The following is a 14688-nucleotide window of genomic DNA, read 5'->3' on the forward strand; positions in this document are numbered from 1 at the left end:
ATTTAAACACAGGGGTGGGACCATATAAGTCACACCAATGGGATGCAATTTACCAATTTACCAATTTTCCAATTTTCCAATATTCTTTCCTCATGAACCTTTTTTACCTGTTGGTCACTGAGAATGGTGGTGCAAACTGGACAGTGCTCCAAAGCATGAGACAGACATGTAATCTTTCTCAACAATTCATTATGTGACATGTAATGCGACACGTAAGTAATTCCCTTACGGGGCAAGAGTCAGAGTAAAAGTATTTCAAGCAGGCTCAGGGTAGTCTTGCACTAAAGTAAGTGTCAATGGGCCTCATTAGGAGTGTGGTGGCCACGGAATGAACGGTGCCTGTAAGGGACCGGCACCGTTCATTCCGGGCCACCACATTACGAGTTCTGCAGCGGGTCCTGCTCTTCACGCCTGGTCAGACTAGACGTGCAGAGCGGGAACTGCTAGAGACGAGGATGCTAACAACGGGCCCGTCATTAACAGGCTCGTTGTTAGCATCCTCCCCATTCCCATTGAGCTCTATGGGGGCTCAAATGGGAATGGGGATGTACCGGGTCTGGGTCCTGAGAATGGAAATTACCGGGCCCGCTAAAGTCGGCATGGCACAGTAATTCCCTATTTTTGGGACCCGTATCCGGTACCCCGTTTGGGGGTAGCCATGCCGGTAAGAACGGCATGGCTACCTCCAAACTCCTAATGAGGCCCAATGTCTATGAAGGCTAAAATAACAAAGGATTTTTCAATCCTTGTTTGAGCTGGTTACTGGTCCTTCCTAGCAGTTTAGCATAGCAAAAAATGAATGTGAAGGTATGTGTCCCAAATAAAAACTTAAAGAATGTCCAAGCAAAATGTTTCTCATTGTTCGTCTTGTTTCAGTTTATAAAGCTGGTTCCTGGTGTTTGTAGCTTCCTTGGAAATGTTCGGGTGCTGCTAGGGGACAGTTGTGGGGAGTACACCTCCCAGGTCTCAAACCTGCACTGGAGCCTGATGGTTCATTCTGTAGTTGACGTTGCAATGGAGCAGTCCTGAAACTTATTCTCAAAGTCATAGGAAGATAGGGGGGCACGGTAAGGTCTTTACAGTGTTATGTTTAGGCGTCTTATCATGTCCCTCCCTTTGCATTCTGGTATATAGTTTCCCAACCCAAATTCTCTCCCCTGCTTGACGTTCTGCCAAAAGTACCTTCCCTTGTTCTTTCCTTCACTCTACATTTATTCTTGTGATTCTCTTGTACCTTCTCAATTCATTGCTTCAGAATTTTTCTCCATCCCACCCATTGCTTCCCCTTGCATCTTCTCTCAGTTTACTCATCCTCCTGAACTTCTAACTTTCCTCTGATCATCCTTTACACCACCTCCTCTTCCTTACTTCCAGTGACTCTCCATTTCATCCCTCCACTCTCATCACACTCTCCACACTATTCGCCACCTTCTCTTTCTCCTTAGGCAACGCTCTCAAGAAGCTTCCAAGATTCTCTTACCACCTCTACCATAACTTCTCTCCCTCCTTAATTTCTTGTGTTCCTAGCTCCACTGACTCTGGACTGTCTCCCTCCCCAGCTTCTTGGGTGTCTCTTCCCATATCTATGGGTCTCTCTCACCAGCTTCCTGGTTCTCTCTATCTTCAGTTTCTTTCTTCCCAGACTCCTGGTTCATCCTCTCCCCAACTTCATTGGCTCCTCCCCCACTTCCTGTGTCGCTCTGTACCCATCCTCTCGGCTAAGCCCCTGCCATGGGATGAACATTTTAAATAAGATGCGTGAACAAAATAGTCTAATGCATGCACAGTTTCTGCCACAGGTGCTACTATTGACATTGGCAAACTGAATGAGCTTTTGCTGCCACTCTCCTGAAGTAATCATCACATGGTGCGCTTCATAGATAAGGCATAAAATACTATACTGTGATTCCAGTAATATTTACATACAGCCCTGAAGAAGGTTGAACATTAACACAGACAGCTGAAACCTGTAGACACTTTATACAGCCTGAGGTGTAAGGATGTGTTAGTTTGTGAGACAAACATGCTTCATATGGCCTTGGAGTAATACTGTGTGACTGTGGTGAAACCACCGTACATAGTGAGATAGCTGTCTTAACAAATGTTTATAGGGTGGAAACTCTGCATGCATTGTGCAATTTGTAACATGTGTAGAGGAGGTGCCAAGCTCGATTCACACTCCAACTGCCCATTTTGAAGTGCTAGGAATGTTCACGCCGAAATATGTGACGTATGATGAGCAAATAAACCAGCAAAGAGCCGCAGTTGGGCTCTGTCCAGTACCTATGAGAAGAACATCACCTGTTGAAGTACTGACACCTAAGAAAACCTGGACAGTAAGGTACCCATTGAGAAAATCATATCGACAAATGAGACAGAATGACGACTCTAAGAATGCAATACCTGAAAAAGCTAAAAAGATACTGAAGGAAGATGAATGGTGATGTCATAAGAGACCAGACTAACTCACATATAGAAGATATGAAGACCTGTGAATGATGAAAAGAGACGAAACACCATGGATAAGTGACATCCTGAGCCTAAAGTGAAATGATTGATGTCAAGATGTCAGAAATTATGCCATATGCGCAATGAAGATATTCAGTTAATTTAAACGTGTACATATGCAAAGTAACCGCAAGAAGCACAGAAATCGTGAGGTTTGCTTATGCTTAGTAGTAAGATAGATTGCAGCACAGGAGAACTTTATATAAGGATACTTCCACTATACACAAAAGCAGAATCAACCAAATGTTACTAAAGGTCTCAAGAGGAGAGCTTTCCAGCAAACAAATCGGGAATTCAAGACAGAGAGAAACTCAGACGAAGATAATCGTGCCAAGAAGCCAAGGTTGTATCGGCTGAAATAGACCAACAGTGGATACAAATAATGAGAAGAACAGAGTATCCTGTGCAGAAATGTCAAGATAAGCCACAGATGGCAGATGACTGGTAGAATTAAATCAAATATACAAAATTGCATGAAGAATAAGCCGTTTTCACGGTGTCGAAATCACGTGACCAGACTTTCACACCTAGGCATGGACCTGTGGCATGCTTAGACGCCTTAACTTTCCCAGACCAAGAAGCAGACTTGAGGCCAACCACAAAGAAATAATTGACAAATTACTACTGAAGTGATGATTGATTGCAGCAATAATTGGAGGGAAGCTAGGGTGCAGACAAATTCCCTGCACCTGGCCGGATATTCTGCACACTGCTAAGCAAGTGGAAAAGTTTGAGTGGGGTTGATGTCAACCCAATCATAGTGGACCATGTAATCTAGGGTCATATAGTTAGAAGAACCAATGAGACGTCGTACTTTTAGTGATGTTTACAGTAGCCATTTTGAAGGAAGAGCTCAGATGACCCACCTGACATTGTTTATCCAATCCCCTCTCCCCGTTACCATATACAGATATAGTGCCTATTTTAAAGTTACCTTCCTAGAACAAATCAAATTGCATGCTAAGTTTTGAGAGTTACACGTTAGTGATGACAAGTTTTTGGTATAAATGTTCTGTTTTTTCTGAAATTGAGTTGAAGAGAGAAGGAAGATCGAGCGATTTCCGATATTCATGAACTCCCCGTTTTTTGTACTTGTCATTAAACGGACTCCCTTTGCCAAACTATTGAGTTGTCATTATTGATTTGATGCGAGACGATAAATCTGCATCCCCATCCATCTCACGGGTGCTGTTACTCATCTTAAAGTGCTTTTTGGGAAACCTCCAGTCCTATGGCTGGCTGGGGATCCTACTGCACACTTGGTAGCAGAGATTGATGGTTTGATTAGAATCAATTAGATAAAACACCTGTTAGCAGTCGACATAAGTAACTCTAGGTCCTCGGCAATATCACAAGTCTTTTGCCATCCAGCTGAGTAGAACGAGAGGCTCCCCGTAGATAGTGGTTAGTTTAAGTAAAAACCCTGCAGGTTAAGGTCTGAAGGGACCCTTGCTTTCTCCCATAAACCCCTTCCCACTTCTACAAGCAGCTAATCGGAAGAACAGCAAGGAGAGGCAGTAACGAAGATGGTGATCCCGAGCATCCAGAGAGGAAAAAAATGTGAACGGTGAGTGAAAAAGACTAAATGCTTTTGCAAAAAGTTGCATGCCTTAGACCAAGTAAGGGAAGGTAACGGAGGGAGGTGGGACAAAAATTACGTCAGAAGAGTATAATGTATATATAAGGGGAAACATATTGACTTGAGGGTGGCTCAGCAATAGAGAGAGATACTGGGAGGATACCCGAGCCAGAGGATACGCCCAGATACCTAGGTTTTAATATAGAACTAGAAGAAGCCTGCATTTAAAGTCCTGAAAAAATAGGACGCTATAGCAGACCAAAACAATTAAAGACGTTTTTGAAAGAAATGGGCTTACATTCCATGTCGGAATAACGATAGGGTCATGAGATTCATGTAGCTAGCCGAGTTTGTCTAGTCTGTCGTGTCTGTCTTGTGTTTTTTTCTTTTTCTCTTACGTCACTAGGTGAGAACATTTTTGGGGGAAATAGCATGAAAATTGTGCGATTGTATAGACAGAATGTTGTATGACATAAATTGATGGTTGTGTGAAAAAGTAAAAGTGACATTTTTTGTGAAAAAACGGATTGGAGCTTGCGACGATTGGTGCTCGCTCATATTGTTGGTTTTGTTTGTGAAATGTAAAGCATAACAAAGTGTTATATGAGGAGAAGATAAACAGATTTAAGCATGGAAGACGTTACACCGTTAGTACACTTATGCAAACAGTTGCCAAAACATTCACCTAAGTTGAAAAAGTACAGTACTGAATGGGTTAAAGGAACCGCAAATAAAATGTTTATGCCATGGCCCCAAGGCGGATCGTTATCTAAAGCGGTGCTGCAGTACATGACAACATATTTGCACGCCACATATAATGGCAAAAGGTTAGATAAACGCCTAGCGAGTTTAGAGCTTTAGAAGATATATCAACAGGAAAAGGAGGAGGAGCCACCGTTAGATTAGATACTTAACATATGCACAGAGGGGGGTGAAATGCCTTCTGCGCCACCCGCCCTGTCTGAAACAAAAAGCGAAGCCAGTAAAGATGAAGGATTATACCCGTTGAGGGAACTTAAAGCAGCCACGGGATATAGCAACCCATCATATGAGTCACCTACGCAAAGTAGTGACGAAAACCCAGAGAAGGATAGAGACAGAGATATCACCTCCAACATCCTGTCCCAAGGGACAAGGAGAGATGCGAAAAGGAAAAAGGAGACCAGGCACAAGCAAGTACATCTCTACATACAGGTAGAGAGGGAAAGAGATGGAAAGGAGATGAGGACAGAACTGATGAGATGGCATTCACACAGAATGAAAGGATGGGGGGTCAGAGTCTATTGAAACTCGATGGTAAAGGCATTAAGGACATGAGACAAAAGGGAAAGCCAGACGATTCAAAAAGGAAAGAGAAGGAAAAGGAAAAAGGATTGAGAGATGAAAGAATCAAGAAAAAAGATAGACAGAGACGAGAGCAGTTGTATCGCGAAGAGCAAGAAAGGATATGCGACCATAAGCTCAGAACTGCTAATGATCAGGACAGGCAAGAACAACGAAGAATAGAAGAAGAACAACAAAAGTTATGTGAGAAGAGAATAAAAAGACAAAGGGATGAGAAAGACGAAGGGCAAATGCACGTAGAGATGTGAGGAAACAAGAAGAAGATAGGGTCAGAGAGGAAGCGAGGAAGCGCAGAGAGTTTGATCACTTACCAGCTCATTACCCAAGCATCTCTGCCTTTGTAACTACTATATGGTACTGCCTAAATGTGTATGCTGATCAAACGTTTGCCTCATGTATGCACTAATGTCCTTCCTATTTTTTGCTCCCAGATCTGACCTGGTCCCATGCGCCCTATTTGTATTGCTTAGTCATTGTTTTAGCTCTGACCTGGCCCCTTGTGTCTCAACTGTACTGCATAGCTATTGTTTTGAGCTCTGACCTATGCACCCTATGCGCCCTATCTGTATTGCATAGTCAATATTTCTAGCCTTGGCCTGGTCCCTTGTGCCCTACCTGTATGGCATAGTTATTGTTTAGCTCTGACCAGACCTAGTCACTAGATGCACTGTATACTTACTGCTCCTAGCACAGACCTGGTCCCATGCACCCCACCTGTACCTAATTTTGACCAGTTGGGAAAGATGCTGAATGTAATGATATACTACTGCATAATGGCTGCCACTATACATTCTGTTACCATGAGTCAGGAATGTCATACTGAGCTCCCTTCATCAGTGCCAGACCCTATCTCACTTACTCTGCCAAAGATAGCTCTGAATAATCCCACCACTTTCCAATCTAAACACCATGGTGCCTCAGGGATAGAAGCCTACGCCTCTCTCCCATGCACCATATCCGATAGAAACTCTAAACTCCGTGCAGACTCACTAAATTGTATGAGCCACCGAGAAGAGCCCTACCACCAGCAAATCTGAAACCAAACTACCAGTACAGTATGAAACATAACCATACTATCTTGCCACCTCCACCTTCTGCCTCTAATATAAATGCCTTCCAAACTAAAAGACATAAGGTCAAGCCTACCGATACAATTACATCCATTCCTATCCAGGTCAAAGCTGCAACGGAGGTAGTACCACTCAAAGGAGCACTTCTCAACGTAAGATCGCTTGTCGCCCATGCCCTTGACATAGCCGATCTAATCATAGAAGGTAATCTGGATTTCCTAGCGATAAGCAAGACTTGGTTACATAATGCAGCAGGCCCATCACTCATGTTAGCTATCCCAGAAGGCTATACCATAACCAGCCAAGACCGAGATGGCTCCCGAGGTGGCGGATTTGCCATTATTGGCAAATTGAGCTTTTCTGTCAGAATAGCCCCTTGTCACGACTCGCTCCCTTCGCTCCCGTTCCCACCACTTGGGGGCATGATTTGGGGTTTATTCCCTACTGGACCTTTCCTCCGAACCTTATGCTACAGTGCTGTGATGAATTGGGAGTGCTAAATCCCTATTTTCCAAGCTACTTCCCTTCCGGATCCATTCCAGGTTTTTGGCAGCCAGCATGCTTCTTTAACCAAATGACTATGCTTCCCAGAATGCCTGGCCCACTGCTCCACCTCCACCCTTGCAGGACAAGGTTGGGTGGAGGATAGGTAACAGCTGTGGCTGCAGGTGCAGCAATCAGCACACCTGAGGCGTGTGCTCGTTAAGCAGCTTTAAAAGCCTCAGTCTTACTTCAGTCCAGCTCTGGTCATCGTTTGCAGTGTTCCTGTTGTGACTAGTCCGTTGTTCCTTGTTCCTTGCCTTTGTACCTAGTTCCTAGTTCCTGTTTTCTTGTTCCTCCGCCCTGAATCTCGGATTCATGCGCTAATTGATTTCTGCTCCCTTGATTCCCTTTTTGTCTTCCTCTGTTTGCAGGCAGCATTTCTCAGTGCTTTCCCCTTTTAGATGCAGCCCAGTTTGTCTGTGTTCTATATATCTTTGACTCTGTCCTTTGCTGCTGTAAACCCGTATGCCTTAGCCTTCCTCTTAGATTAGCTTCCTGTCTTTTCCTTGGAGGGGTAGGGAGAAGTTTGCATTGGTTATTTCGTTTTTCCCTGCTCCTGATCCTTACTTCTATTGGGATCCATTCCATGTTTTCCATTGCACTTCTGCATTTATTTCCCATTTGATTATTAGGTGTGGTGTGCGGTTGTAGCTAGCTCCTGTGTGAATGCTTATGTTTTCCTCACTAATTTGTAATCACTATTCCAACTTAGGTATTTAGTTTTCCTCCCATTGCTGTTCTAGCCTTTCTGGGTCCCAGTTTCATCAACAGGATTCGTGGGCTAGCTGACATTCAAGAGGTTTATCTCGTCCTCGTGAGTACAGTTCTTTAGTTCCCTTATTTAATACCATCAAGAGTGTTAGTTCACAGATCCTGTCATTGCTTGCCCTCCACGTGGGTTTAGCGCTGTCAGTACCTGTAACAGCAATTGGGGGTAAGGCGCTTGCCGACTTTCCTCGCGGTCAGGTGCTTACCCCACATCCTTTTTCATATATTGGTTTTGTTGTCACACTCTATTTGCACTCCTGGGTTCTAGCAAACATGAGTCGTTGTTCCTGTGTGCACGTAGTTTAATTCGAAGCTATTCACTGTGTGATTTAGTGCACATTTCCCTTGCCATATTCGCTGCCTTTGTACTCGCCTGACTAATCCTGACACCCCTACACAAACCTTGCAATCTTGTGAAAACCTTTCCCCTAAATTCCAGATAAACAATACACAATCACTTACCATTCATCTAATATGCAGACCTCCAGGTCCTCTCGGTACCTTTGATGAGGATTTGCACAATATAATCACTAACAACCTCAAACCGACGTCTCATCTACTCTTAGTAGGGGATTTTAACATAGGCTTTAATGATCCTATGGGTAAACGACAAAAAACAGAAAAGATATGTCCAGAGCGAAAGTATGTTTAGAAAAAATGTATCAAAATGTATTTAAAGTGATAAAAAAAATTGCAAACTAGTGAAGAAATCACAAAAAATGATTATACACTGATCATTTTAACATAGCAAAACAGCAGCAACAATATGCCGAAAAACGGCTAAAACTTCATCACTCATACTCAACATACATGGTGCATTCATACACACACAACTCATCATACTGTGGCATACATCCAAAGTACTAAAAGACACAAAAAACATGCTAAGAACCAATGGAGAAGAGGAATTCATAACTAGTCCCCATAATGACACACATTATTGCGATGTTTACAAACAATAGAAATAATTCAGAAAACAGTCTATTGTCAGGGTATAGGAATAACAGATGCAAAGATCACATCCCTGTAGAATTTATCTCTCGACCGGTTTCGACGTGTAGTGGTGGTTAACTGAACTTCTTCCTCAGGAGGTGGGTGTTACCATTCCGAAAAACAAGTACGCAAAAGTGACTATAAGCTACTACATGAAAAAGTCTTTGCCGACTGCCTGCAACATACAATTGAAAAAGAGAAAAAGGACTGCTGCTAGCAGCCTGAGTTATTAAAAACAATTAGGACCGTGTATACCATAGTGAAAATAAGCATATACGGCCCCCGCTACAACAGCTGTGTAAACCAGAACAAGAGGGTAAGTGACTCCCAAAAGAGAACCGTGCAAAATGAAAAGGAACCTTCAGGACCATGATGGATCGGCAACAAGAATATATATATAATAATATATATCTTAATATCAGAATAGCCTGACCAATGGCAATGTCTGTGTCTAAAAAGGACTTGTAGTGAACTAACCTGATGAAAACCCAGCTGCTGCAACAGCCTATGCAGTGTAGTGTGGCCAGTCACGCCAGACAATTCAGGACTAAAACATAACCTGAAACAAGAAACAAGACCAGAATCCACTAGGTCAGGTAAATAAAAGACCTAGTTTCAAAGTGGAGTGCCTATAACTAAGGCAAAAATAATAATAGCTCACCTGGAGGGCGCCTCATGCAGTTTAAGGAGATCCAGAGCTGCATGTATTTGAAAAGTGAAGAAGCAGCACAACTTAGCCTGAGCCTTCAACGCCATCTGCAAATCACTGAAAAAGTGACAAAAGAGCTCCATTACAATGTTAAATGGCAAACAGTGACCCACGGCTTACCAGAATACAAGGGCACTGCATGAAATGCATCTAAAGATCTCCAATAACATGGGAGGAAGCTTACAGACAACCACGCAGTTCTGGGGGATTCAAGAGGTGTTTGAATGTAAATACACGCAAAGCCCAATAAATCAAATGGAGCTGCAAGCACAATTGAAATGAGAATGTAAACTTCAGGGCAAAAGGCAGCAGTCTAAAATAAACGGTGCTATGTTTAAATGTAAACACACGAAGTGCCAAATAAATCAATTGGAGCAGCTTGCACAATTGAAATGTGAAAGTGAGATCAAAGGCAACTAGCAGCAGTCTAAAAGGAAGTGCTGCAAAGTTAATTGTGCAGAGGACTGTAGCTTAAAAGCTATTAACATTGCAGGAAGGCTGGCCACATGCTTACCTGCAGAACGGTTGCTGTATAATGAAATTGACCAGCAAAGAGGGAGAACCGATGGTAATCTCTTTGTTCCAAACTAATTGTAAATTCGAAACGCTACGCATGTGTGTAGGGACCTGCAAGGAGTGCTGGCTACAGCCAATAGTACACAAAAGCCTTTTTAAAGTCAAAGCTGAAGACTGACATCGCATGTCAGCAAGTGCTGCCTGTAAAGACATTCCACGAGCAGAACAAGGCGCAAATATTGCAGCCCAAATTAAAAGAAAATAGTGATGAAGAACGCTGTTGCTGTTAGAAAAATAATAATAAGTAAACACTGAAACTGGATGTACATCAGACTGAAAAGCAGCGTAAATAAATTATGGGCTGCCAGCAACACACCAAGTGAATTCTGGGAGTTGTAATCCAGCTTAGGCGCGGTGTACAGTCCAACAGTTTACTGGTTGGTTCTGAAATATTACAGAACCATGTAACAGGCACCATATCTCTAACCCATTCTGGTGCTACTATACAAGGACTCAAAGAGTGTTTATAGACCAGAGATAGGCAAGAAAGATGGTAAGAAATCTTTGGCTGAAAAGGCAATAATCTAATGTAAATGATGTTAAATTGTGTCAATTAAACTAAACAGCTAAACAGTCATAATAGCCATGGAGGGCAAATGGAGAAATGCAGAACAAGCTCGCTAGCGACTATTAAAGTCCCACGACTCCAATGTGTTAAGGCCTTTGTGGAGTGTTTTTAAATTAAAAATCCACATTTGTTCCTTCTAGGACAATTTATTAGCCAGTTGTATTGTGTTATTGGCAAAACATTTTTCCAAACAAAACCAGATTAAAGAGTCTGGGTTGTGTCCCATTTCTACGCAATGAATCACTAGTGGAGCCGAAACGTTGTGTGTCACACAAACTAACTGTTCTTTGTCCAACATTTTGTTTTTAGGTCTTAGAAGGGCATCCCGATTGGTAGATCGCTCTCTTTTTCTTGAATGTTTGATAAGTTTACGCGGGTGTCCACAATCGGGTATTGTGGACAAAGAACAGTTAGTTTGTGTGTCCACTTTTTGCCAACACAGTGAGACAATCAAAGCTATTGTTCCAAAAAATTGGAGGATCCTTAATTCCACAGATCTCCAGTTAGAGAAACCTTTATTTGCTTTTAAAAAAAAGAAAAAACTTAGGGCAGAAACTAACCCGGGCCTCCAGACTTCCTGTTCGCATTAACCAGGTCAGAGATACTAACCTGAACCAGGTTAAAGGCCATTATCCGTGCACTTTGTGTCCAGCTTGTAAATTTTCTTTAAAAATGACAGACTTTTCTTACAATGGTAGATCTTGGACACTACGTACATTCACTACTTGCAAAAGTAAGAATGTTATTTATGCCATCCACTGCCCTTGTCAGCTTTTGTACGTAGGAAAAACCTCTAGGGAAGTCCACTTACGTATCAATGAGCACCGGTCTAAAACCAGAACACACAACCTTTCAGCTCCACTGGTGATTCATTGTGTAGAAATGGGACACAACCCAGACTCTTTAATCTGGTTTTGTTTGTAAAATGTTTGCCAATAACACAATACAACTGGCTAATAAATTGTCCTACAAGGAACAAATGTGGATTTTTAATTTAAAACGACTCCACAAAGGCCTTAACACATTGGAGTCGTGGGACTTTAATAGTCGCTAGCAAGATTGTTCTGCATTTCTCTATTTGCCCTCCATGGCTATTATGACTGTTTAGCTATTTAGTTTAATTGACACAATTTAACATCATTTACATTAGATTATTGCCTTTTCAGCCAAAGCTTTCTTACCATCTTTCTTGCCTATCTCTGGTCTATAAACACTCTTTGAGTCATTGTATTGTAGCCCCAGAATGGGTTAGAGATATAGTGCCTGTTACATGGTTCTGTAATATTTCAGAACCAACCAGTAAACTGTTGGACTGTACACCGCGCCTAAGCTGGACTACAACTCCCAGAATTCACTTGGTGTGGTGCTGGCAGCCCATAATTCATTTACGCTGCTTTTCAGTCTGATGTACATCCAGTTTCAGTGTTTACTTATTATTATTTTTCTATCAGCAGCAGCGTTCTTCATCACTATTTTCTTTTAATTTGGGCTGCAATATTTGCGCCTTATTCTGCTCGTGGAATGTCTTTACAGGCAGCACTTGCTGACAGCGCAGTCAGTCTTCAGCTTTGCCTTTAAAAAGGCTTTTGTGTACTATTGGCTGTAGCCAGCACTCCTTGCAGGTCCCTACACATATGCGTAGAGTTTCGAATTTACAATTAGTTTGGAACAAAGAGATTACCATCTGTTCTCCCTCTTTGCTGGTCAATTTCATTATACAGCAACCGTTCTGCAGGTAAGCATGTGGCCAGCCTTCCTGCAATGTTAATAGCTTTTAAGCTACGGCCCTCTGCACAATCGCTTCCTTTTAGACTGCTGCTAGTTGCCTTTGATCTCACTTTCACATTTCATTTGTGCGAGCTGCTCCAATTGATTTATTTGGCACTCCGTGTGTTTACATTTAAACATAGCACCGTTTATTTTAGACTGCTGCCTTTTGCCCTGAAGTTTACATTCTCATTTCAATTGTGCTCGCAGCTCCATTTGATTTATTGGGCTTTGCGTGTATTTACATTCAAACACCTCTTGAATCCCCCAGAACGGCGCGGTTGTCTGTAGGCTTCCTCCCATTTTATTGGAGATCTTTAGATGCATTTCATGCAGTGCCCTTGTATTCTGGTAAGCCGTGGGTCACTGCTTGCCATTTAACATTGTAATGGAGCTCTTTTGCCACTTTTTCAGTGATTTGCAGACAGCGTTGAAGGCTCAGGCTAAGTTGTGCTGCTTCTTCACTTTTCAAATACATGCAGCCCTGGATCTCCTTAAACTGCATGAGGCGCCCTCCAGGTGAGCTATTATTATTTTTGCCTTCGTTATAGGCACTCCACTTTGAACCTAGGTCTTTTATTTACCTGACCTAGTGCATTCTGGTCTTGTTTCTTGTTCCAGGTTATGTTTTTGGTCCTGAATTGTCTGGCGTGACTGGCCACACTACACTGCATAGGTTGTTGCAGCAGCTAGGTTTTCATCAGGTTAGTTCACTACAAGTCCTTTTCAGACACAGACATTGCCATTGGTCAGGCTATTCTGATATTAAGATATATATATTATTATATATATATATATATTCTTGTTGCCGATCCACCATGGTCCTGAAGGTTCCTTTTCATTTTGCACGGTTCTCTTTTGGGAGTCACTTACCCTCTTGTTCTGGTTTACACAGCTGTTGTATCGTGGGCCGTATATGCTTATTTTCACTATGGTATACACGGTTCCTAATTGTTTTTAATAACTCAGGCTGCTAGCAGCAGTCCTTTTTCTCTTTTTCAATTGTATGTTGCAGGCAGTCGGCAAAGACTTGTTCATGTAGTAGCTTATAGTCGCTTTTGCGTACTTGTTTTTCAGAATGGTAACACCCTCCTCCTGAGGAAGACGTTCAGTTAACCACCACTACACGTTGAAACCGGTCGAGAGATAAATTCTACAGGGATGTGATCGTTGCATCTGTTATTCCTATCCACCCTGACAATAGACTGTGAATTATTTCTATTGTTTGTAAACATCGCAATAATGTGTGTCATTATGGGGACTAGTTATGAATTCCTCTTCCCCATTGGTTCTTAGCATGATTTTTGTGTCTTTTAGTACTTTGGATGTATGCCACAGTATGATGAGTTGTGTGTGTATGAATGCACCATGTATGTTGAGTATGAGTGATGAAGTTTTAGCCGATTTTCGGCATATTGTTGCTGCTGTTTTGCTATGTTAAAATGATCAGTGTATAATAATTTTTTGTGATTTATTCACTAGTTTGCAATTTTTGTATCACTTTAAATAAATTTTGATACATTTTTTCTAAACATACTTTGCTCTGGACATATCTTTTCTGTTTTTTGATGTTATTATAATACTCTGGTCCAGAGGCTAGAGTTACCCTGCTCTTTTCAGTGTTTGTCCTATGGGTAAACAAGCCATAGATATAGCCAATAGCATTAACTCCCAAGGTCTTTCTCAAAAAGTCAACAAACCCACCCATATGAAGGGGAGAACATTGGACTGCATAGCGGATTATAACTGCACAGCTACTATCTCTTCCATCTCTCCTCAACCCTGGACAGACCACTCACTTGTGTCCTTCAGCCTATTAACATCCAGACCATCTCCTATGGCCCGCTGTTAGCGCCACCATGCTTAACCAGAAACAAAAAGAGCATTACAGTGGATAAAGTAACCCTGCCATTCTACCCACTCTAAATCCACTGCCAGACAACTTAGACCCTAGCACTCTAGTCCACAAATACAATAATATGATGCTCATCACATTGGATAAAATCGGCCCCCTTAAACTTAGAACAAGTAAACCCAAAGCCCACCTAAATAAAAGGTTTACGCCACAATTAAGAGACCTATGCCTCCTAAAAAGAGAAAGTGAAACTACTTGGAGACTATGCCCATCTAAGGAAAATAAAGTAAAACTAACTTCCTTGTACTATAAAAATGAAGTCTGCCTAGCAAAATTGAATTCTTATGACAAACACATTGCCAATTCCAACTCCAGCATGAAGGAACTTTTTTCCATACTGAAAGAACT

General features: G+C 42.1%; 1 protein-coding gene across 1 annotated transcript in view; it reads right to left on the bottom strand.

Annotated features, from left to right (window-relative positions):
• Positions 1-14688, bottom strand: part of LOC138489603 (indolethylamine N-methyltransferase-like) — a 227327-nt gene that overhangs the window by 126613 nt on the left and 86026 nt on the right. The window lies entirely within an intron of this gene.

Source organism: Ambystoma mexicanum, chromosome 9, assembly GCF_040938575.1.
Source record: "Ambystoma mexicanum isolate Mex_15411 chromosome 9, UKY_AmexF1_1, whole genome shotgun sequence".
NCBI classification, from domain to species: Eukaryota; Metazoa; Chordata; class Amphibia; order Caudata; family Ambystomatidae; genus Ambystoma; species Ambystoma mexicanum.